The sequence below is a fragment of the Macaca mulatta genome, chromosome X, assembly GCF_049350105.2.
Source record: "Macaca mulatta isolate MMU2019108-1 chromosome X, T2T-MMU8v2.0, whole genome shotgun sequence".
NCBI classification, from domain to species: domain Eukaryota; kingdom Metazoa; phylum Chordata; class Mammalia; order Primates; family Cercopithecidae; genus Macaca; species Macaca mulatta.
This window is the reverse complement of record NC_133426.1, coordinates 143,146,960-143,170,786: the sequence shown is the minus strand read 5'-3', so window position 1 is coordinate 143,170,786 and position 23,827 is coordinate 143,146,960. Positions and strand designations below refer to the sequence as shown.

General features: G+C 41.1%; 1 protein-coding gene and 1 pseudogene across 4 annotated transcripts in view; both read left to right on the top strand.

The window, feature by feature from the left end:
* The window catches only part of RBMX (RNA binding motif protein X-linked), a 96,456-nt gene that overhangs the window by 53,457 nt on the left and 19,172 nt on the right, over positions 1-23,827 (top strand). Inside the window, exons 11-13 of one of the 4 annotated variants that reach the window (XR_013413068.1) lie at positions 12,467-12,545; positions 12,928-13,175; positions 13,812-13,996. The gene's annotated coding sequence lies outside the window, so the exon portion shown is untranslated. Of the gene's footprint in view, positions 1-4,055; positions 4,362-12,466; positions 12,546-12,927; positions 13,176-13,811; positions 14,192-23,827 lie in introns of those variants that run through there. The other 3 variants (XR_013413067.1, XR_013413069.1, XR_013413070.1) reach the window with 3 other exon arrangements.
* On the top strand, positions 20,331-21,278 carry LOC106995334 (GTP-binding nuclear protein Ran-like; annotated as a pseudogene).

Sequence of the window (23,827 nt, the reverse complement as noted above, 5' to 3'; positions counted from 1 at the left end):
TATCGCTGTGTGTCTGAGCTCGTTTTCATGCCCTTATCAGGTCTGTGGTTGCTTCACTTGCTCATTCATGGCTAAAACTGGGCATTACAGTAGCAAGAGATGCCCCATTTGGTCACATGAATGCCAAACATACTCTTCCCTGCTCATATTATATAGCAGCAACTTTACATCCTCACGATAATCTAGGGCCAATCCCCACTGTCAATATGGCAACTGTTTTTCATACCTACTGATCTATTGGCAGAAGGAGCCCAAGTGACCAGCTAATAGGTGTAGCTTTGGGTGTAGTCGGACTCCTACTATGTCCTTTTGTGGAAGTGATCCCCGTCTGGGAACTGGGTCTTCTAGATGCATAGATCCTAAAGTTGTGGAGACAGGAAGCATAAATTCCTCAAGTAGTTCATTAGGAGTGATGATGAGAGGGTCATTCTTACTTCCATGTCTTGGTTCTTACACCCATGTATTTACCCTGTTGGGGCCAGAACACTATATGATGATCTCTGAGTTAGGGCTAGAGTCAGTAAGCTTTTTCTATAAAGGGCCAGACAGTAAATATTTTAGACTTTGCAGTCCATATGGTCTCTGTTGCTGCTACTCAACTCTGATGTTGTAACATGAAAGCAGCCAAAGACAGTATGTAAACAAATGAGCATGGCTATGTTCCAATAAAATCATATTTATCAAAACAGGCAGTGGGCTGGATTTGGCATGTTGTCCATAATTTGCTGATCCCTGGTTTAGAGTACAGATGCTCCTCAACTTTGTTAGTAAAAAATGCATTAAATACACCTAACCTAGTGAACATTATCGCTTAGCCTAGCCTATCTTAAACATGCTCAGAACACTTATATTAGCTTACAGTTGTGCAAACTCATCTGGCAACGTTGTACACTGTAGAGGATTGGTTGTTTACCCTTGTGATTGCCCGGCTGAGTGGGAGCTCAGCTTGCTGCCCCTGACCAACATCACAAGAGAGTATCATATTACATATCACTTCCCCAGGAAAAGATCAAGATTCAATATTCAAAGTGTAGAAGTGTAGTTTCTACTGAATGTGTATCACTTTTGCACTATTATAAAGTCAAAAAATTCTAAGTGGAGCCATCATAAGTCAGGGACTGTCTGCAAATACTGCATCTTGAAGGATAGTGCCCTATCCTCACAGGGATAGTTTCAAAGCTGGTGCTTTGTCTGTGCCTTTAAAGTGCCTTTTTTAAAAAAATTATTTATTTATGTATTTATTTATTTTTTTGAGACAGAGTTTTGCTCTTGTAGCCCAGGCTGGAGTGCAATGGCACAATCTCGGCTCACTGCAACCTCTGCCTCCTGGGTTCAAGCGATTCTCCTGCCTCAACCTCCTGAGTAGCTGGGATTACAGACACCCACCACCATGCCCGGCTAATTTTTATATTTTTAATGGAGACAGGGTTTCACCATGTTGACCAGGCTGGTCTCGAACTCCTGACCTCACATGATCCACCCGCCTTGGCCTCCCAAAGTGCGAGGATTGATGACAGGCGTGAGCTACCGCAACCAGCCCTAAAATGCCATTCTATCACTCTATTACACCAGCAGCCTCTGAATGGTGCACAATGTTGTAGGGCCAATGAATTTCATTGTCATGTGTTCACTGCTGCATCACAGTTGTCATAAAGTGAATCTCTTGGTCTGAGGTGACATTAGGAGAGATTCTATGTTGGTAGATCAGATACATCATGATCTCAGGTAGTGGTGCTGACTGAGTCCTTGCAGGCAGTGAAGGAAAAATTCGTATGTGGCATATGTGGCAATCTCTGTCATAATGAACCACTGACCTTTTTAGAGGGAAGGGGTTGAATGTAATCATTTTGACACCACATGTCTTGATATCCTCAAGGGATGGTGCCATACTGGGGACTTGGTGTGGTTTTTGTTGCTAGAAGATTAGACATTCAGCCACAGCCATCTCTACATTAGTCTTGGTGAGAGGAAGCCAATGTTGTTGGGCATGCGTAACCTCCGTCTTTGCCACTGTGGCTACTCTATTGTGTAAGCACTGGGATGGCAGAGGACAGACTGGCTGACATCTGCTGGCCAGATCATCCTGTCCTCTTGGTCATTTAGTGCTGCTTCTGCAGCGAATGCATTCTGATTAATGTTAAAATAAAGAGACAAAACCCTTCACACTTTGTACCCATTCCCATAGTCCCACTCATATGCCTTTTCCCCAGACCTCCTTGATCCCAATCTTTCCATCTTTCCCTTCCAATCCCCTGACCAACTAGCCAAACCATTCACTGTTTCCCATGAATCAGTATAATAAGTTTGGGCCACTTCTTCCACACAAAGTGGGTGACCAAGTGTACCACCCAAAGCTCTGCTCACTGTCTTTCAGAGACACCTTTGAGTGGGGTTGTAGGGCAGTAGCTACATATTTTCAGCTGGTACACAAATACTGAGCCGATCTATCCATGAGCTAAATTTGAGATTTTTCCTTTTATGCCAGCTGATCATAAGGAATACTTCCCCTTCCGTGTGCCCATTGGTGTTAGTTAAGGAAGAAGCACCAGTGCATCAGTTGTGGGTGACATTGGTGTCTGGACCACCTGTTTCTATAGCTTGCTTGGGTCTTTTGGCCTGCTAGCACCCAATCCTGCTGGATGTACCACTTTATCTTACAATAAATTGCTGCTGGGGCCTGCCCAACCTTATGACAGGGTGGGTCTGACAGACCCAAGCTCATGATGAGCAATACTGGGAACACGGATACTTGATATCCAAAGGGCAAGGACTCAAAAAAAAAAAAAAAAAAAAAAATCTGGGCCAGGTGTGGTGGCTCACACCTGCAACCACAGCACTTTGGGAGGCTGAGGTGGGTGGATCATCTGACGTCAAGAGTTTGAGAACAGCCTGGCCAACATGGCAAAACCCTGTCTCTACTAAAAATACAAAAATTAGCCGGGTGTGGTGGCCCATGCCTGTAATCCCAGCTACTGGGGAGGCTGAAGCAGGAGAATCACTGGAACCCGGGAAGCAGAGGTTGCAGTGAGCCGAGATCGCACCATTGCACTTCAGCCTGGGTGACAGAGTGAGACTCCGGTTGTAAAAAAAAAAAAAAAAAAAAATCTGAAGAGCAAGTGCTCAGTCTCTACCAGGGCCCAGGAGCATACCAGGAGCTCCTTTCAAATGGTATATAGCTTTCTGCTTCTAGATGGCGTGGCCTTGCTCCAGAACCCTAAGGGTCTGCACTGCACGGTTCCTATTTGGGCTTCTTAGGGAGTCCACATTTTTCTTCTACCACAGATACATCTCATGTCAAGGAATCTTTTGGAGCATATTACCCAAGTGGTGCAATTGCATTTACTGCAGCTTGGACTTGCTACAGAGGCATTTCTTGTCCTGGGATCCACTCACAACTAGTAGCCTTCTATGTCATTCAATAAATGGGTTATTATGGTATTTCTAAGTGTAGACTATATTGCTTCCAGACCCAGAGTCCCACCTTTGGACTCTTTCTTAAAGGTGGGAGGTTAAAGGTGCAATAATTTGTCTATCACTTTGGAGTGGATGTCCCAGCATTCCCCAGACCCTAGACCACTGGATCCCTAAAAACTTCACTCATGTAGCTCATCCCCGAATCTTTTTGCAGGGTTTTTTTACTTTCTAGAATGTACATCTTATTATGACACCCAGGGTACTTCTGCTGCTTGCTCATCAGTTCCAGTTAACATGATACCATCAATAGAGTGGACCAATATGATGTTCTATAAAGTATTTAGTTGGTTCAGGTCCCGTTAAGTTATAAGAGAGAGCAGAGAAATAACTTAGCCTTGGGGTAAGACTGGGAATATATACTGCTGTCTGTTCCATGTGAATAGAACCAGTTTCTGATTTTCCTTCCTGACACGTATGAAAGAAATGTATTAGTCCAAATCAGTAGCCATATACCGTCTACCAGAGGTGTGTTAATTTGCTTTAGTAAAGATACTACATCAAGTTCAGTAGATACAACTGGGACTATCATGTTTACTGGGCAGGTGGTAGACTGATTAATTTTTTTTTTTTTTTGGAGACAGAGTCTTGTTCTGTTGCCCAGGCTGGAGTGCAGTGGTGTGACCTTGGCTTGCTGCAACCTCCACCTCTCAAGTTCAAGTGATTCTCCTGCCTCAGCCTCCTGAGTAGCTGGAACTACAGGCGTGTACCACCAAGCCCGGCTAATTTTTGTATTTTTAGTAGAGGCAGGATTTCACCATGTTGGCCAGACTGGTCTCGAACTCCTGGCCTCAAGTGATCGGCCCACCTTGGGCTCCCAAAATGCTTGGATTACAGGTGTGAGCCACCATGCCCAGCCCCCAGACTGATTAATTAAAGAAAGATATGACGAGGACCATGCCTTCTGCATTATTTAATATTTTGAGGGTGACACTAATCTTTGCTATTTCTCCTTTCCCCCAGATGCAATATTGGTTTTTATTTACTGTTTTGGCCATTGAAAGGTTTTTCTTCAGGGATGGTGGTGACTTTCAGGGGCTTTCATAGGCCTTTTCCTATTATAATAGCTCTCACTCCATAGAGCAAAGAACTGAGGTAAGGATTCTGCAAACTGCTAATGTATTCAATCCGATGATTCATTTGGGAGTCATGGAGATGACTATTGAACTCATTGTGAGACAAACCTGGGCCAATATCCCAATTATTTCCTGACCCCCATAAGCTTCTCTCTAACAAGTGGGCCACAGTAACACTTTGGCCCCTGGGTATCAGTGTCTACTTATTTCCTGGGTCCAGCAGACTTGAAAGAGTCTCTGTATTCCCCTTTCCCCAGCTATCTGAGTAAATGGTCATAGACACTTTTGGAGAAGGCTTGGAGAATACTACTAAATATACTTACCATGTTGTTGTAGGGCCCTTTCTCATGGGAACCTGACCTTTTCTTCATTTTATGGGCTTGGGGTCTGAGAACTGGCTTAGGTCTGGAAGTTAGAAAAGAAGCTGTGACTTTCCATTGAGGCAACTGACTTCAGACTTCTGCTTATCTATATATTTATATATAGTAATACCCTTGCTGGCTGTTTATCTGAATTGCCCCTAGGAACACAATGTTCTATGGGCCATCTCATTAAATCCTTGTGAGTCTGGAGGCATCCCTTGGTGTCATTTCAACCTTGCTGCCTATACTTAGAACCAATTCACTTTTGACGGTTAAGTGTCGTCACCTAGTCTCCCCTATTTCAGAATCCTATCACCTCTATTAGCACTAGGGAGCCCAGTTCTGTATGAGCATCTCCTATCATCAGCTTGGTTTTACAGAGGACAGCTACTGCTATGGAGCTTTTCTTTTTTTCTTCTTCTTCTTTTTGTAGAGATGGGATCTCCCTATGTTTCCCAGGCTGGTCTTGAACTCCTGGGCTCAAAGAATCCACTCACCTTGGCCTCTCAAAGTGCTGGGATTACAAGCATGAGTTACCATGCCCAACCGACTATGAAGCTTTTATTTATTTATTTATTTATTTATTTATTTATTTATTTATTTATTTATGACGGCGTCTCACTGTTGCCCAGGCTGGAGTGCAGTGGTGCAATCTCGGCTCCCTGCAACCTCTGCCTCCCAGGTTCAAGTGATTCTCCTGCCTCAGCCTCCCAAGTAGCTGGGACTATAGGCGTGTGCCACCATGCCTGGCTAATTTTTGTATTTGTTGTAGAGATGGGGTTTCACCATGTTGGCCAGGCTGGTCTCGAACCCCTGACTTCAAATGATCTTCCCCACTTGGCCTTCCAAAGTGCTGGGATTACAGGTGTGAGCCACTGCGCATGGCTGAAGCTTTTCAATAATGCTTGTGTCCCCTCACTATCACCTTCCTTATTGTTTTGGTCAGTGAACTATACTCTGGGCCCCTCCAATGAACATAGTCAACTGGTCGGTCTTCTTGTCTCATGTAATAAATCCATCCTAACATGTTCACTTCTCTAAGCCTTTTGATCTGTTCCTCTATAGTCTACCACTAAGTTCTAGTATTGCTACTTCATTTAGTGTGGACCACTGCTTTTTTCTGCCTTCCTAAAACCATTTCAAAACTGGCCTCTGGGGCCCTTGCCAGTGTGCTGAATCCTGTGTCACAGGAGAGTACCTCCATATTAACACACTTTTCTCTATTCAGTTTTGTAATCCGTCCTGTAGATCCAGCATCCTCAGATATACTCTTCCAGTTTTTGCTGGTAAATGTCAGCTAAGTTCTGTAGCTCCTTTTGTGTATGTAATGACTCTCTTTTTGTGTATAATTCCTCTCCTCCCTCAGCAGGTCAAGCACTTCTCCAGTTATCCCATGTTGAAATTTGAACATAGTTATTGTTCTAATTGCTGGGAAGGGAGGGGGTCAGATCCTGAGAAGGGCAGGCATTGTCCCAGACAGTGCCTCATTTGAGTTCCTTTCATGATCTTCAATCCAGAGGTGGGGGGACTGCTGTCCTCTAAAATGAGGATTGCAGCACTTCTGCATGTCCAGAAGTTTCTGGAGGATCTTGGAGTTCAAGGTTCCCAAATGCATCTACTCAGTAATCTCTCTTCCGAGTCTTAGGGTCCCATTCTTTACTGGGACCCTGATTTTGGTGTAGGAGACTCACCGAAACTGAGAATTCAACCTTCTCTGAATTTTGGCTGCTCTTATGATTTGCTTCTGATCCTTGTGATATGGTTTGTATTTGTGTCCCCAACCAAATCTCATGTTTAATTGTTATCCCCAAGGTTGGAGATGGGGCCTTATGGCAGGGGACTAGATTATGGAGTTGAATTTCTCATAAATGGTTTAGTACCATCCCCTTGGTACTGTTCTCACAATTGTGAGTGAGTTCTCTCAAGATCTGGTTGTTTAAAAGTATGGGGCATCTCACATGTACACACAAACATATACTATACATAGCAACATGTGCAGTCCAAGAGAGAAATATAAACAACAGTAGAGATGCAATGTTAAGTCATAACTGCATAAAATTAACTGTAGTATATACTGTACTACTGTAACAATTTTGTAGCCACCTCCTGTTGCTATTGTTGTGAGCCCAAGTGTTGTGGGCATCTGCTTAGAACTACGTGGGACACTAATCATCTCTGCATGAGTAGTTTGTCTCTCCAGTAAATTGCGTATCACAATAAAAAGTGATCCTTGCAATTTTCATGTGTTTTTCATTGTGTTCAGTGCAATACCATAAACCTTGAATATCACCATGGGACCTATGGTGGGACAAACCTTGAATAATGCCACAGGATGAAGAGCCACTAGTGATGTACTCCTAAGAAGCAGATAAAAATCATGACATTACAAGAAAAAAGGTGAATTGCTTGATATGTAACATAGATTGAGATTTGCAGCTGTGGTTGCCCACCATTTCTTTTTCTTTTTCTTTTTTGAGGTAGAGTCTCGCTTTGTCACCCAGGCTGGAGTGCAGTGGCATAATCTCGGCTCACTGCAAGCTTCGCCTCCCGAGTTCATGCCATTCTCCTGCCTCAGTCTCCTGAGTAGCTGGGACTACAGGTGCCCACCACCATGCCCGGCTAATTTTTTGTGTTTTTAGTAGAGACAGGTTTCACTGTGTTAGCCAGGATGGTCTCGATCTCCTGACCTCATGATCTGCCCGCCTCAGCCTCCCAAAGTGCTGGGATTACAGATGTGAGCCACCGTGCCCGACCTTTGGTTGCCCACCATTTCAAGATAAATGAATCCAGTGTAAGGACTAATTATAAAAAAGAAAAGGAAATTGATGAAGTTGTTGCTGCAGCTGTGCCAGTAGGTATGAAAACCTTGAACTTTTTGCAAAATACCTTTTTATGTTGTATTGAAAATGCAGCTTTTGGCCAGGCGCAGTGGCTCATACCTGTAATCCCAGCACTTTGGGAGGCTGAGGCAGGTGGATCACTTGAGGTCAGGAGTTTGATACCACCCTGGCCAACATGGTGAAACCCTGTCTTTACTAAAAATAAAAAAATTTGCTAGGTGTGATGGTGCACGCCTGTAATCACAGTTAGTCAGGAGGCTGAAGTTGAACTCAGGAGGTGGAGGTTGCAGTGAGCCGAGATCTCGTCACTACACTCCAGCCTGGGTGACAGAGTGAGACTCCATCTCAAAAAAAAAAAAAAAAAAAATGTCAAGATAGGCCAGGCATGGTGGCTCATGCCTGTAATCCCAGCATTTTGGGAGGCTGAGGCAGGCGGATCACTTGAGGTCAGGAGTTTGAGACCAGCCTGGCCAACATAGTGAAACCCCATCTCTACTACAAATACAAAAATTAGCTGGGCCTGGTGGTGTATGCCTGTAATCCCAGCTACTCAGGAGGCTGAGACAGGAGAATTGCTTGGACCCAGGAGGTGGAGGTTGCAGTGAGCTGACATTACGCCACTGCACTCCAGCTTGGGCGACAGAGCAAGACTCCATCTCAAAAAAAAAAAAAAAAAAGTCAAGATAACCAGAGAAGCAGCTTCTGCTGATCAAAAGGCAGCAGACAAGTTTCTAGATGTCATTAAGACAATCATTGAGGAGAAAAGATATCTGCCTGAACAGGTTTTTAGTACAGATTAAAGTGCCCTATTCTGGAAAAGAATGCCAGAAAGGACATTTGTTAGTAAGGAAGAGAAGCAAGCACCAAGATTTTAAGCAGGAAAGGACAGGCTAACTCTACTGTTTTGTGCAAATGCAGTTGGTTTTATGATAAGAACTGCTCTTATCTATAAAACAGCTAAACCCCTGAGCCTTGAAGAGAAAACATAAACACCAGCTGCCAGTCTTCCGGTTGTATAACTAGAAGGCTTGGACAACAAGAACCCTGTTTCTGGATTGGTTCCATAGATGCTTTGTCCCTGAAGTCAGGAAGTACCTTGCCAGTAAGGGACTGCCTTTTAAAGTTCTTTTGATATTGAATGATGCCCCTGGCCATCCAGATCCCTATGAGTTCAACACCAAAGGCCTTGAATTGGTCTCCTTGTTCTCAAACACAATGTCTCTAATCCAGCTTCTAGATCAGGTAGCCATAAGGACCTTTAAGGCACATTACACATGGTACACTATGGAAAAGATTGTCAATGCTATGGAAGAGAACTCTGATAGAACATCATGAAAATCTGGAAGGATTACATCGTTGAAGAAGCCATCGTTGTTATGGAAAAAGCCGTCAAGCCCAAAACAATAAATTCCTGCTGGAGAAAACTGTGTCCAGCGTGACTTCACAGGATTTACAACAGAGCCAATCAAGGAAATAATGAAGCAGATTGTGGAGGTGGAAAAAAAAAGGTGGTGGTGGGTGGTGGGAAGGGTTTCAAGATGTGGATCTTGGAGAAATTAAAGAGCTAATCAGCACCACACCAGAGGAATGAACAGAAGACAACCTGATAGAGATGAGTGTTTCTGAACCTGTGCCAGACAATGAAGAAGATGTAGAAGAAGCCGTACGAGAAAACAAGTTGACATTAGGCAATTTAGCAGAAGGGTTCTGATTATTCAAGATTGCTTTTGACTTCTTTTATGACATGTACCCTTCTATGATGCATGCACTGAAACTAAAGCAAACTGTGGAAGAATTGGTACCATATAGGCACATTTTTAGAGAAATTAAATAGCAAAAAAGTCAGACAGAAATTATCGTGTATTCAATTTCCATAAAGTTACACTAAGTGTGCCTGTGTCTCCTGACTACACTTCAACCTCTTCCACCTCAGCCACCCCGAGAAAGTAAGACCAACCTTTCCTCTTCAGCCTACTCAGCCTGAAGATGAGGACAAAGACTTTTATTTAATTTATTTATTTATTTATTTATTTATTTATGAGATGGAGTCTCGCTCCCATTGCACAGGCTGGAGTGCAGTGGCGTGATCTCGGCTCACTGCAACCTCCACCTCCTGGGTTCAAGTGATTCTCTTTCCTCAGCCTCCTGGGTAGCTGGAATTACAGGCACGCACCACCACGCCCAGTTAATTTTTATATTTTTAGTAGAGATGGTGTTTCGCCATGTTGGCCAAGCTGGTCTCGAACTCCTGACCTCAGGTGATCACCTGCTTCGGCCTCCCAAAGTGCTAGGATTACAGGCATGAGCCACTGCGCCTGGCCAAAGACTTTTATGATCCACTTAATAGCAAATACATTTTTTATCATGATTTTCTTCATAACATTTTCTTTTCTCCAGCTTTTGTTATAAGAATACAGTATATAATACATTTAACATACAAAATATTTGTTAATCAGCTGAGTTATCAGTAAGGCTTCTGGTCAACAGTAGGTTATTAGTGATTATGTTTTTGAAGAGTCTAAAGTTATATGGAGATTTTCAACTGCACAGGGAGTGCCTCTAGCCCCCACATTGTTCAAGGGTCAACTATATTTTCTTCATATATACGTGTGTGTGTGTGTGTGTGTGTGTGTGTGTATATATATATATATTTCATTGAAATTTCAATGAAGACTTTTGAAGACTACATAGACCTTTTAGCAGCTTCAGGACCTAGAAATGTCTTTCTCAAAGACCTGGGAGCCATTTCTTTAAAGTGTAAACATCAAGTGAGGTAGCACCCCATCTCCCAGTTTTTGTGGGAGTGTAGAAATCTAACTTTGGTGGGCACCTTGCTCCAAATTGCAAAGCTATGTCCTGTTATAAAGATATGATTATTTTTTCCTCTAGATAAAGCCAATTAACTAGCACTGAATGTCACCTCAATTACTAGGTAAAGTTTGGGTGAAATATGTGTGACAACAATGCTGCCAAATCTTCTTACTTGAGGACTAGTCATTATTTATTTACTTGAAAACATGTAAACAATGGATTGTATCTGCTTGGCTGTATTAGCGGGTGAGATTCCTTTCTGTTTTTGCAGTCTCTTAGTGAGTTACTTGGAATGTGCATCATGCTCTGGTTTAATGCTGACTCAATAATAAAACGTTCTTTCTCTACTACCATTGTGGAGAGGAATTCTGGGTTAGGAGAAGATTTTGTGTTTAATTATATTTCCCCAACAATTTTGTTGATGAGAACATGGAAATATATGGTAGCTCCTGACATGAGCAGACAACTGACAGTCTGTAACCATAAAACAATCAGGTAGGAGACCTGGAATTATAAAAAGTCTTCTTTCTAGTGCTCTCTTTTTTGAGATTACTACCTAGACAATCCAACCTGTCCAAATTCAATATGTTACTATTAAATAAACATGGGTAATGTAGACTCTAAAATTCAATCAGGGTCATCATATGGTTGAAAAATATGGGAAGACAGGAATATTGCCTTCAAGTCTCTCTCTTAAATAGTTAATATCTCTCTGTCACATTTGTGATGGTTATGCACATGAGAATCCAGTTATGTAGTGGTGGGAGGATGTTTCTTTTGATTTGGATAGATTAACACATCCTTGGAGGGGTTTCATCCTGAACGAATGAGTTCCTGGTATTTATGGGATAAATATTGTTCTAAGAGTAGTGTTAAAAATGATTTAGGGCTGGTCAAAGTACAGTGCTGTTTACAACTAATTGATCACAACTGATTATAGATTTCTTGGTGTCTTCTCCACTCCCACTGGTTTACTTGACTAGCCTTAAAAAAGATTCAGATAGGCTGGGCATGGTGCCTCTCGCCTGTAATCCCAGCACTTTGTGAGGCCCAGGCAGGCAGATCACCTGAGGGCAGGAGTTTGAGGAGCAGCCTGACCAACATGGAGAAACCTTGTCTCTACTAAAAATACAAAATTAACCAGGCATGGTAGTGCATGCCTGTAGCTTGTGATGAGCCGAGATAGCGCCATTGCACTCCAGCCTGGGCAACAAGAGCGAAACTCTGTCCAAACAAAACAAAACAAAACAAAACAAAACAAAAGATTCAAATAGCCAGATGAAAAGAAAAAAGAGGGGAAATGCAAAAATTAAAGGCACTTTCTTTTTCATGGAGACCTCCTCCTCCTTTCTCTGCTGTGCCTGCTCCCTCTGCTTCCCCTGCATGTCCTTATCCTTCTTTGCTTCTAACTGACTGTAGTGGCTCCCAGGCAAGGGGGAGGTGATGATCTTTTAGAGAATAGATTTCCCTGTAAAGGGAGATGAAGGTACAACTTTCTACAACTACCTGCTCTATTTGAGGATACAAGTTTGCCTGGTGGCCTAGCCCTGAGTCTACTTTATGTTTTAGACCAGATTCCACCTCCAGGAGGTCTTATCATCTACATACCACACAACACACAACTAGAAAGGCAGAAATAATAAAGAGACATTATCATGGGATGATTGAGAACTTGGATAAAAGACTGTGCTGTGGTTTGAATGTGTCCTCCAAATTTCATGTGTTGGAAACTTAATCCCCAAATTCGTATTTGATAGTATTTGGAGGTGGGGCCTTTGGGAGGCAGTTAGGATTAGATAATTTCATTAGAGTAGGACCCCCATGATGGGACTGGTGGCTTTATAAGAAGAGGAAGAGATACCTTAGCTGACATGCTGTTACTCTTTTGCCATGTGATACCTTCCAGCACGTTATGTCACAGCAAGAAGGCCCTCACTAGATGCTGGCTCCTTGATGTTGTACTTCCCAGCCTCCAGAATCATAAGGTAAATAAACCTCTGTTCTTTATAGATTACTCAGTCTGTGGTTTTCAATTATAGCAACAAAAAATTGGCTAAGACAGACTGTGTTCCCATATGAGGCAACAGAATGGAGAGTAGCTGCACTTGTCACTTGGAAAAAGACAGGCAACCAAGGTATTAAACTTATGAATGTCAAAACTGGAACTGAAGTGTTGTATAGTTTACATTTTTATTGTCTCAATGTGAGGAAAACCAGACCTTCCTATTTGGATAGCCGGCAAAGCTGATGCCATTGAGTAGCTAGCTACCCAGGACTCTTGGGTGGTTCAGATCCTTTTCTTACTCATTTAAAGGCTTCTCTTCCCTGTGCCCCAGAAATATGCAGTACTATGCAGCATGTTTTCAGTTTACAGCCCCATGTGTGGAGATGTGTACTGGCTACTGCATGGAATTTTGCAACGAGCAGACTTTGATCCTTTGATGGAGCAAGGATGTTGGTGCCCAGAAGATTACCACATCAGGGGTATGGTGGCCAAGAGAAGTTGACTATCCCCCATCCCCCACAAATATGGATAATCTGAGGATAGAGGTTCCTTGAAACCTTTCTTGTAAAGAGGAACTGGAAGATATTGCAGGTGTTCACTCATACGACAGGTGAGTACCTCATTAATTTCCATCAGTGACTTGTTCAGGCATTCTAAAAATTTATTGGCATGGATCCAAGGTCATATAAAAATTGCCCTCTGGCTCTAACCACCTTTATTTTAGCTCTCTCACTGACTATCCAAACCCAAATTAAGGAAAAGGTAGTAGGATGGCAAAGGCAAACTATTATTCAAATCTTAGCAGCAGCTACTCAGTTTTGGGATAATCTAAGAACAAAAAAAGAAAAAAAGTGATTAAAGTTTGCTTTGTTCTCTGCTTAGTTAGAACTCTTTACTGAAGGGAATAACCCCGCAATGACCAATCCAGAAAGGGAAGAAAGAAAGATGGGAGGCTATATGTTGTTATTGCAAGAAGCCAGGGTGTTGGAAGAGGGATTGCAGAAGGACACTCTGGATGATGCAGAAACTGCAAAGATAAGAGAATTAGGAGAGCCTAGAACAAAACTTTCAGCGAGGAAATACTTGGCAGATGGTTCAAAATTGACAAATTGAGGGAATCCCAAAGGTGAGAACTAGTGGACTGTAATGTGTCAATAACTTTTCCCATCTGGTGACAGGTTAATACAGGTTATGAATGTTTTGGGTCAGCCTTCTACTTGTCCCCTTTCCTCTGTCACTCCCATAGAGATAGGTCCTTTGACTAAGGAACATGTGTTCTTCATTTCTCCTGAATCTCCTATAAACCTACTGGTGAGAGACCTGCTGTGCAACTTAATAGCTACTGGATTCTGTACTGTGGATGAAGTGTCTGTGGAGCCTTTTGGGAGAAGGCACCTGATTTGGATACTATATACTTCTGAAAGAAAAGAGGTATGGCAAAGAGTGGCAGTCTCATACTGTGCTGGAAAAGTCCCCACAAGCTGAAACAAGTCACTTAAATGTGAAGTAAAAAACTATAAATCTTCTAGAATAAAACACAGGAGAAAATCTTCATGACCTTGAGTTAGGCAAAGATTCTTAGATACAACACCAAAAGCATGACCCATAAAAGAAAAAATAAATAAACTGAACTTCATAAAAAATGAAAAAAAAATTGCATTTCAAAATATTCCATTGAGGAAATGAGAAGACAAGCCACAGACTGGGAGAAGATATTTGCAAATCATATATCTGATAAGGGACTTGTATCCAGAATGCATTAAGAACTCTGACAACTCAGTCATAATAATGATAATAATAATCAGACAACTGAATTTAAAAGTAAACAAAAGACTTGAAGGAGCATTTAATCAAAGGGAATGACAATATTGGATTAATTTGAGATATAAAAAATAGCTTAACAAAAAGATGAGCCATGGCTATGTGTCAACAATATCCTTTGTTGAGACCTCAATTAAACATAATAAAACCAGTTATAAAAGAATTAGAAAAACATGTAATCCCCATGCTTTGGAAGGCCAAGTTAGGAGGATCAGTTGAGGTTAGGAGTTTGAGACCAGTCTGGGCAACATAGTGAGACCTCGTCTCTACAAAAAATAAAAATAAAAACAAATTAGCCGGGCGTGATGGCAGGTGCCTGTAGTCCTAGCTACTTGGGAGGCTGAGATGGGAGGATTACCTGAACCTTGGAGTTTGAGGTTACAGTGAGCCATGATCACACCACTGCACTCAAGCCTGGGTAACAGAGTGAGACCCTGTCTCAAACAAACAAACAAACAAACAAAAACAAAGGATAATTTAAAAGGGGTACTTACCCTGTAGTAATCCCACATTTCCAGTAAAGAAGAAAGGTAAATTTGATAAAGGTGGGTAAGCTCTGTATAGATTTGTACTGATTTTAGAGAAGTAAATTAATTTGTTGTCCCATTAACACCTGTAGTTACTAATCCTTCATCTATTCTGATGTCAGTATCGTCTGAAAAAAATATTTTTGTTTTTCTATGCTCTGCCCTCCCTTCCTCTCTCTCTCTCCCTCCCTCCCTCTCTCCTTCCCTCCCTCATTTCCTTCCTCCCTTCCTCCCTTCTTTCCTTCCTTCCCTCCTTCCCTTCTTCCCTTTTTTCCTTCCTTCTTTTGTTCCTTCCCCCTCTTTCTTTTCTTGTAAGTGGACAAGTCTAAATTCTTATTTGCTCATAAAGGAGTCTGATGCTTATGGCAGACAATTCCTCAAGGGTTTTGAGACTCCCCCTACTGTTTTATCTAGTCATTTACAGAAACACTTAGAGAAATTTGTTTCACCAGAAGGATCTATAATTTTTCAAAATATAGATGATTTTGCTGGTAGCTTCAGAAACTAAGGAGCAATGCAAAACGAACACTTTGACTTTGTTACAATTCTTTGCTTCACAAGGGCATAAGGCCTCACTAGATAAATTGCAACATTGCTTTTCTGAGTAAACTATTTAAGGCATCTGTGTTCAGCTGTGGGCCTTAGAGTGGTACAATCTAAGAGTCATCTCATTTTGCAGATCTAACGGCCAAATGTAGTGCTGTGGTTGGAATGTTTATGTCTCATTCTCTCCCCAATTCGTATGTTGAACCCTAATCTCCAATGTGATGGTATTAGAAATAGGGCCTTAGGAGGTGATTAGGGTGTTGCCCTAATGAATGGGTTGAATGCCATTATAAAAAAAGGCCTCAGAGACCTTCCTGGCTCCTTCCATCATGTGAGGATGCAACCAGAAGGCACCATCTATGAGGAAGTGAATCCTTACCAGACACTGAATTTACCAGCATCTTGATCTTGTACTTTCTAGCCTCCCAAAATGTGATTAATAAATGCCTATTGTTTGTAAGCTACCCAGTTTATGCTATTTTGTTATAACAGCCCAAATGGACTGAGACACAGTTTTGGTACTAATACGGTATTAAAGAGAGTAGATTCCAGGTTTTGCAGAGTGGGCAAAACCTCTGATGGAGCAACTACATGATAATCCTTCAGATCTTCTAGTTTGGTTCCTAGAATCTGAAGAGGCTTTTGAACAGCAGAAATTGGTGATAGCCTCTCTGTTAGCTTTGAAATGTCCAAAGTTTGAAAAATCTGACCTGATTTATGTAATATTCCTGTTCAAAATGATATAATAATGTTTATGAATTGGTAATGTAGTATGGCTAAAAGTGACCCACTTAAAAAGCTTCCTAGCTGCAGCGACTTATCACATGGCTTCGGAAGCTTATGCTTTATCTGCAATTAATTCTGCATAAGCAGATGAGTTAATACCAGTTAGTAGAACTGCAATTCTTAGTTCTGGAGTAAAAATAAACATAAAAATATAAACATAATAAATATATGTTTGGTGTCTGTCATGCAACAGATAACATTTTTTAAATAGAGGATTTTTGACTTCAATAACAACTAAAAAAATCACATGGAAAATTGATAGCTGATTTGTTAGGGACTTCACACCTGCTTTCTCAGGTACCAGTAATTCATTTTGCTGATAGAGCTGTAAAAGCTGCTTTTATTTATTTTTGATTTTTATGTTTTAGATAAAGTCTCTCTGTGTCACCCAGGCTGGAGTGCAATGGCACGATCTTGGCTCACTGCAACTTCCGCCTCCAGGGTTCAAGCGATTCTCCTGCCTCAGCCTTCCAAGTAGCTGGGACTACAGGCATGTGCCATCACACCCAGCTAATTTTTATATTTTTAGTAGAGACAGGGCTTCGCCATGTTGGCCAGGCTGGTCTTGAACTCCTGACCTCAGGTGATCTGCCTGCCTCGGCCTCCCAAAGTGCTGAGATTATAGGCGTGAGCCACTGCGCCCTGCCAAAAGCTGCTTCTAAAACATGGCTGGCTCCAAACTTAGAAGCTCTATTTTTAATACGACAAGAAGTTTTTGTTCATTTTTTAAAATGTGCTTCACAAAAAGAAATGAGCAAATGAATTGAAAAAGGAGCTAAAAGAAATTTGATTGGACTGTGGGAATTACCTAACAGTAATTCCTATACTTCAGTCCCAATTTGCTTGGTTAGTGGTGGTGTGTCATCGACACAATGATGTGAACAAAAGAGGAATTTTAAAGGCATTAGACCCCTACTAGGCCTACCAAAAAGATACAATTGTTCACAACATATTAAAGAGATTTGCTATGTAATGTATGCTATTGATATGCTATTCTTTACGGGCACTCCATATATAAGCACAGGAAGTTCTCTGTAACCAACTTTACCAGGAACGTGGTGGCAGTTAGATTTCACAGAACTAATGCTTATAAAAGGCAAGAGATATTGTCTAGTTGTGGTATGTATGACATTTGGATGGCCTGAAATCTTTCTGTCTTCAAAAGCTGATCTTCAGTTAAGCAAGATGAATAAACTCTAAAGATCTACTGTACAACATTGTGCCTATAGCTAGTAATACTATATTGTACTCTCAAAAATTTGTTAAGAGGGTAGATCTCTTGTTAAATGTTCTTACCACAATCAAATAAAATTTAAAAAGCTGATGTTTGGAACAGGAAACCAAACACCGCATGTTCTCACTCATAAGTGGGAGTTGAACAATGAGAACACATGGACATGGGGAGGGGAGCATCACACAGTGGGGTGTGTTAGGGGATGGGGAGCAAGGGGAGGGAGAGCATTAGGACAAATACCTAATGTATGCAGGGCTTAAAACCTAGATGACGGGTTGATAGGTGCAGCAAACCACCATGGCACATGTATACCTATATAACAAACCTGCACGTTCTGCACATGTATCCCAGAACTTAAAATAAAAATAAAAAACTGATGTTCAGGCAGTGGTAAAGTTTCTCTTAAAACTCACAATTCCCACTTCTGGGATACCAGAGCACATTGACTAGGACAGAGGAAGTCATTTTACTTCTACTGTTGCCCAGGAATTATGCCAAATGTGTGCAGATTGCTATAAACCTCAGTCCTTTGGACAAGTAGAGTGAATGAATCAAACTCTAAAATTAAACTACTTGGCCAAGATTTAGTAATCTAACACGTTAAAATGGCTTAGAGCTTTGCCACTAGCCTTATCAAAAATTAGAGTGACCCCTGCAAGTAAGCATAGTATCTCTCCCTTTGAACTTATGGTTGGCAGGCCTATGAACTTGGGTCTGAGACCATGTTCTGTTCCCAATTTAACTGAATCCTCTCATAATAATGTTCAATAGTTAAAAGGCCTTCTCTTTTCCCTAGAAACCCTGAGACTTAAAGTTATAAGGACTTGCCTGAGTCAGTCTGCCACCCTTATAGAACAGTAGACTTCATCCACATAAAGGTATTTCAAAGGAAAGACAGGTTGTCACACCATTGGGAGAGACCCTTTCAGGTGCTGCTGATCACTCATACGGCTATCAAAGTGAAGGAGAACCATAGCTGGATTCATGCTTTCTATGTGAAGCCAGCACCGCAGGAGGACTAGACAGTTGTTCCCACAAAGAACTTTGCTAGAGTAATGGATATTGGTACTGAACTCAACTGAAAAGAGGTATTCTTTATTTTTAAAAAAATTTTTTCATACACGGTATCACTCTGTCCCCCAGGCTGGAGTGCTGGAGTGCAATGGTGTGATCTTGGTCACTGCAACCTCCGCCTCCCAGATTCTAATGATTCTCTTGCCTCAAAAAGATGTATTCTAAAAAATTGATTGCTATTCTCATAGTACTACTCAGGCAGAGGTTATTTGAATCACCACAATAAAGAATCACATTTATTGGAAAGCAAACATTATTATTACACCAAAATTTCTGCACTCCCAGTAATGGTTCCTCCAACTACATATTTCCAATGAGCTCTAAACTGTACTCCCATTGTGGATATGCTCTGGATTATTGGCCGAGTACAAGTGAGATCATCCTCATTAGTAATTTTTGATAATAACAAAGTTAAAGTAATTAGTATGCATCCAGGTACTCAAGTTCTAACTTTAACACAAAAATGTTTTATTAACTGGCTTGATTGAAAGAATGACATAAAAGGCCGGGCGCGGTGGCTTAAGCCTGTAATCCCAGCACTTTGGGAGGCCGAGACGGGCGGATCACGAGGTCAGGAGATCGAGACCATCCTGGCTAACACGGTGAAACCCCGTCTCTATTAAGAAATACAAAAAAACTAGCCGGGCGAGGTGGCGGGCGCCTGTAGTCCCAGCTACTCGGGAGGCTGAGGCAGGAGAATGGCGTAAACCCGGGAGGCGGAGCTTGCAGTGAGCTGAGATCCGGCCACTGCACTCCAGCCTGGGCGACAGAGCGAGACTCCGTCTCAAAAAAAAAAAAAAAAAAAAAAAAAAAAAAAAAAAAGAATGACATAAAAAAGAAAAATATCTAATTAACAGATGAACAGAAATCTGGCACCTACAGATTACTAGCAACCACAAAAGACAGATACAGTGTCACTACTAACATTGGGAGGCAGATTTTCTCCAGTATGGGTGGATAAACAAAGGTGGATGCCTGTTATTTATAGAGATTTAGCTGACTGTTATATAACTATTTAGACCAGTGGAAAAAATGGCCCATAGGATGGATTTTTCCTTAAGGCTTAAAACACTAAAGTTGGCTGGACATGGTGGCTTACACCTGTAATGCCAGCCCTTTAGGAGGCCAAGGCAGGTGGATCGCTTGAGCCCAGGAGTTTAAGACCAACCTGGGCAACACAGCGAGGCCTCATGCCCTACAAAAATATAAAAATTAGCTGGGTGTTGTGGTGTGTGCCTATAGTCCCAGCTACTTGGGAGGTTGAGGTGGGGGAATTGCTTGAACCCAGGAGTTTGAGGTTTCAGTGAGCTATGATCATGCCACTGCACTCCAGCCTGGGCGACAGAGTGAGACCTTGTCTCAAAAAACAAAACAAACAAACAAAAACAAAAAAAGAAAACACGAACAAAAAACCAAAAACCAAACACAAAGCAAATTAAAGTTGTGCACATTAAACACTAGAAGTTCAATCCGTACTCTAAAATCAGTGTCTTGTAAGACTTTTAACTAGATGATGGCCATGGATTTCTTTCTACTTCTCATCTTAAAGTTATTTAGGAAGATGGAGCAATCACTGAATGGCCTAAATTACCATGTAAATGTGATGTTACTCATGTAATTGATGGAAACTCAGGAGAAATTTATTGGGGCATCAAAGAAAAACTCTTAATTAAAAACTGAAATTAGCATGGTTCTGAGTTAAGCTACTCTATAGGCTTGGATTGGGCAAGACTTCATGAGGAACTACAAAATATTGCTCCATAGTTAATTATTTGAAAGTGCAAGCAATAAAGAAATCACAACAATTTGTAAAATTAATGTATGAATGAAACTTTTTTTGTTGCTAATTAAGACTTCGGGCTTCTGCCATCTTTTCAGCCTCAGCTGGATAGGCACAGAGACACTTCTGAAAGGAACACAATGGTGGCTGCCCAAGGACAGCCCCAAGTCCAGTTCAAATTGGTATTGGTTGGCGATGGTGGTACTGGAAAAACTGCATTCATGAAATGTCATTTGACCAGTGAATTCGAGAAGTGTGTAGCCACCTTAGGTGTTGAGGTTTATCACCTTGTGTTCCACACCAACAGAGGATCTATTAAGTTCACTGTATGAGATACAGCTGGCCAGGAGAAATTTGGTATACTGAGAAATGGCTATTGTATTCAAGCCCAGTGTGCCATTATAACATTTGAGGTAACATCCTGAATTATTTACAAGAATGTGCCTAACTGGCATAGAGATCTGGTATGAATATGTGAAAACATCCTCATGTTGTATGGCAACAAAATGGATATTAAAGATGGGAAACTGAAGGAAACATCTATTGTCTTCTACTGAATAAAGAATCTTCAGTATTACGACATTTCTGTCATAAATGCCAAAAAGTATAACTTTAAAAAGCCCTTCCTCTGTCTTGCTAGACAGCTCATTGGAGACCCTAACTTGGAATTTGTTGCCATGCCTGCTTGTGCCTCACCAGAGGTTGTCATGGACCCAACTTTGGCAGTGTAGTATGAACATACTCTAAATCAGAGGTTGCTTGGACAACTGCTCCCCTAGATGAGGATGATGACCTGTGAGAATGAAGCTGGAGCCCAGTGTCAAAAGTCTACTATTATAGGCAGCTGTTCTGTGATGTCAAGTGGTACACTGTGTGTGCCACTTTATTATCTAGCTAAGGGCAACATGTGCTCCATCTGTGGGATGCTGAAGGAGATGAATGGGCTTTGGAGTGAATGTGACAGTTTAAAAAATACCTTCATTGTTTGGACCTGCATATTTAGCTGTTTGGGAATGCAATTGATTTCTTCTTGAGTTTCAAATGTAAGACTGCTACTGTCACATCACAATATTCAGTTGTGCCTAACTGGCATAGAGATTTGGTATGAGTATGTGAAACATCCTTATGTTGTTCAGTGGGGAAATTTTGTTTGTTACTGTCATTGCCATTCCTTTTTGTTTAGAATCAGAATAAAAGTGTATTTCAAATATCTTTTTAAAATCTAATTTAACTATTCAGCATTAGTATAATATATTCAAAGGTTTTTTCCCCAAGGCAGATAAAAATTTCTAAAAATTTCACTTTCTACAAATTTAGTAATTCTAATGTTCTATCATGCTTCTAATAATTGCTTTGCTTTGTATTTTACTACAGATTTGCTGATTTTAGATGGCTACAACTGCCCAGAGAAAGGGGAAAAAACCACAATAAAGATAACTAAAAAAAATTTCACGTTACTATTTTATAGTAATACAGGCAGGAGATTGTAAGGACAGATACAAATTAACAATAAGAGGCTTAGTTACCCCAGTTGAAAATAAGGCATTAGATTTCTCTCCCCTCCTTTTTTCCAGAACATTTATTTGAGAAAACTTATAATTGTAAGCACTTTCTCCTCTCTTTTAAATGTGCATAAATCCTTTTGCAGACTAAATAGGTCTTTTGACATCTTTGTGACCCACAAATATCTTTCTCAAGAATGGACCTAAGAGTCATCTCTTTGAAATGTAAACATCAAGGGAGAAAGCATCCTCATTTCCCAGTTCCGGTGGGAGGGTAGCAGCCTAACTTTGGTCGCCATCTTACTCCAAGTGTCAGAATCACTTCCTATCATAAAGATATGAGAATTTTATTTTTCCCCTGGATAAAGCCAATTAGCTAACACAGTGGTAATGGTAACCTGGTGTCTTAGTCTGTTTGTGCTATTATAATGAAATACCACAGACTAGGTAATTTATAAACAACAGAGATTTATTTCTCATGGTTCCAGAATCTGGAAGGTCCAAGATAAAGGAATGGACAGATTTGGTGTCCGGTTGTTACTGGAAATGAGTCCTGATCCAGACCCCAAGAGAGGGTTCTTGGATCTTGTGCAAGAAAGAATTCGAGGCAAGTCCATAGAGCAAAGTGAAAGCAAGTTTATGAAGAAAGTAAAGGAATAAAAGAATGGCTACTCCATAGGCAGGGCAGCCCCGAGGGCACTGCCCATTTTTATGGTTATTTCTTGATTATATGCTAAACAAGGGGTAAATTATTCGTGCCTCCCCTTTTTAGACCTTAGAGGGTAACTTCCTGATGTTGCTTTGGCATTTGTAAACTGTCATGGTGTTGGTGGGTGTGTAGCAGTGAGGATGACCGGAGGTCAGTTTCATTGCCATCTTGGTTGTGGTGGGTTTTAGCCAGCTGCTTTACTGCAAACTGTTTTATCGGGAAGGTCTTTATGACCTGTATCTTGTGCCAACCTCTTATCTCATCCTGTGGCTAAGAATGCCTTAACCTCTTGGGAATGCAGCCCAGTAGGTCTCAGCCTTATTTTACCCGGCTCCTATTCAAGATGGAGTTGCTCTGGTTCAAACGCCTCTGATGTGGGTGAGGGCTTGATCTCTGCTTCCTTGTTGCTGCATCCTCTGTCTTAGTTAGCCCAGAAAGACCCATGTTGGACTTCTACAGAACTTTAAGATAATACCTGTGTGTGTGTTTTTAAGTCACTAAGATTGTAGCAATTTGTTACTGCATCAATAGAAAACTAATAGAACAAGGTATTTCCCAACAACTGAGTGCAATTCTATGGAGAAGATTGCAGTTATAAGCTGTTAGCAGCAGCACTCCCAGGAACTGGAGGGTGGGTGCACTCGTCGTTAAAGGGTTGGCAGTGTCCACTTTAGTAAATCTGCCTAATTCTGGGATGCAGTTTAAGGAAGGCTACTGTTTATGATTTTGGTTGCTTTTTGTTGGTTTGTTTTGGTTCTTTTTAGAGAGCTATTCCTTACCTCAAGGTAAAAAACATATTCTCTTACATGTTCTTTAAATACATTTTTAGTTGGGTTTTACACATATAAAGATTTAATCCATCCCTTCCAAAATTTGTGTACGTGTGTGGTAGGAGGTGGAAATTTACCTTTTTCCAGATGATAGCGAATTGTCTCAATTTCATTTATTGAGGAGTCAGTCTTCTTTCCCTATTGATTTGAAATATTATGTCTATCATAAACCAAATCCACAAATGCACGGGTTAGTTTCTGGGCACTAGTGATTTGCTCACCTAATCCCAAATCAGCACTACACTTATTTAATTATTATAACTTTACAGTATGACTTCGTATCTTATGAGTAAAATTTGTTTTCTTTATCTTAAAAAATTGTCTTGGCTTTATGAGGGGGTGATGATGGTATTGGTGATGTTGACTTCATCTCTTATTTAAATATATATATGTAAATATATATGTAAACAGCTTTATTGAGATGTAATTTACACACCATACAATTAACCCACT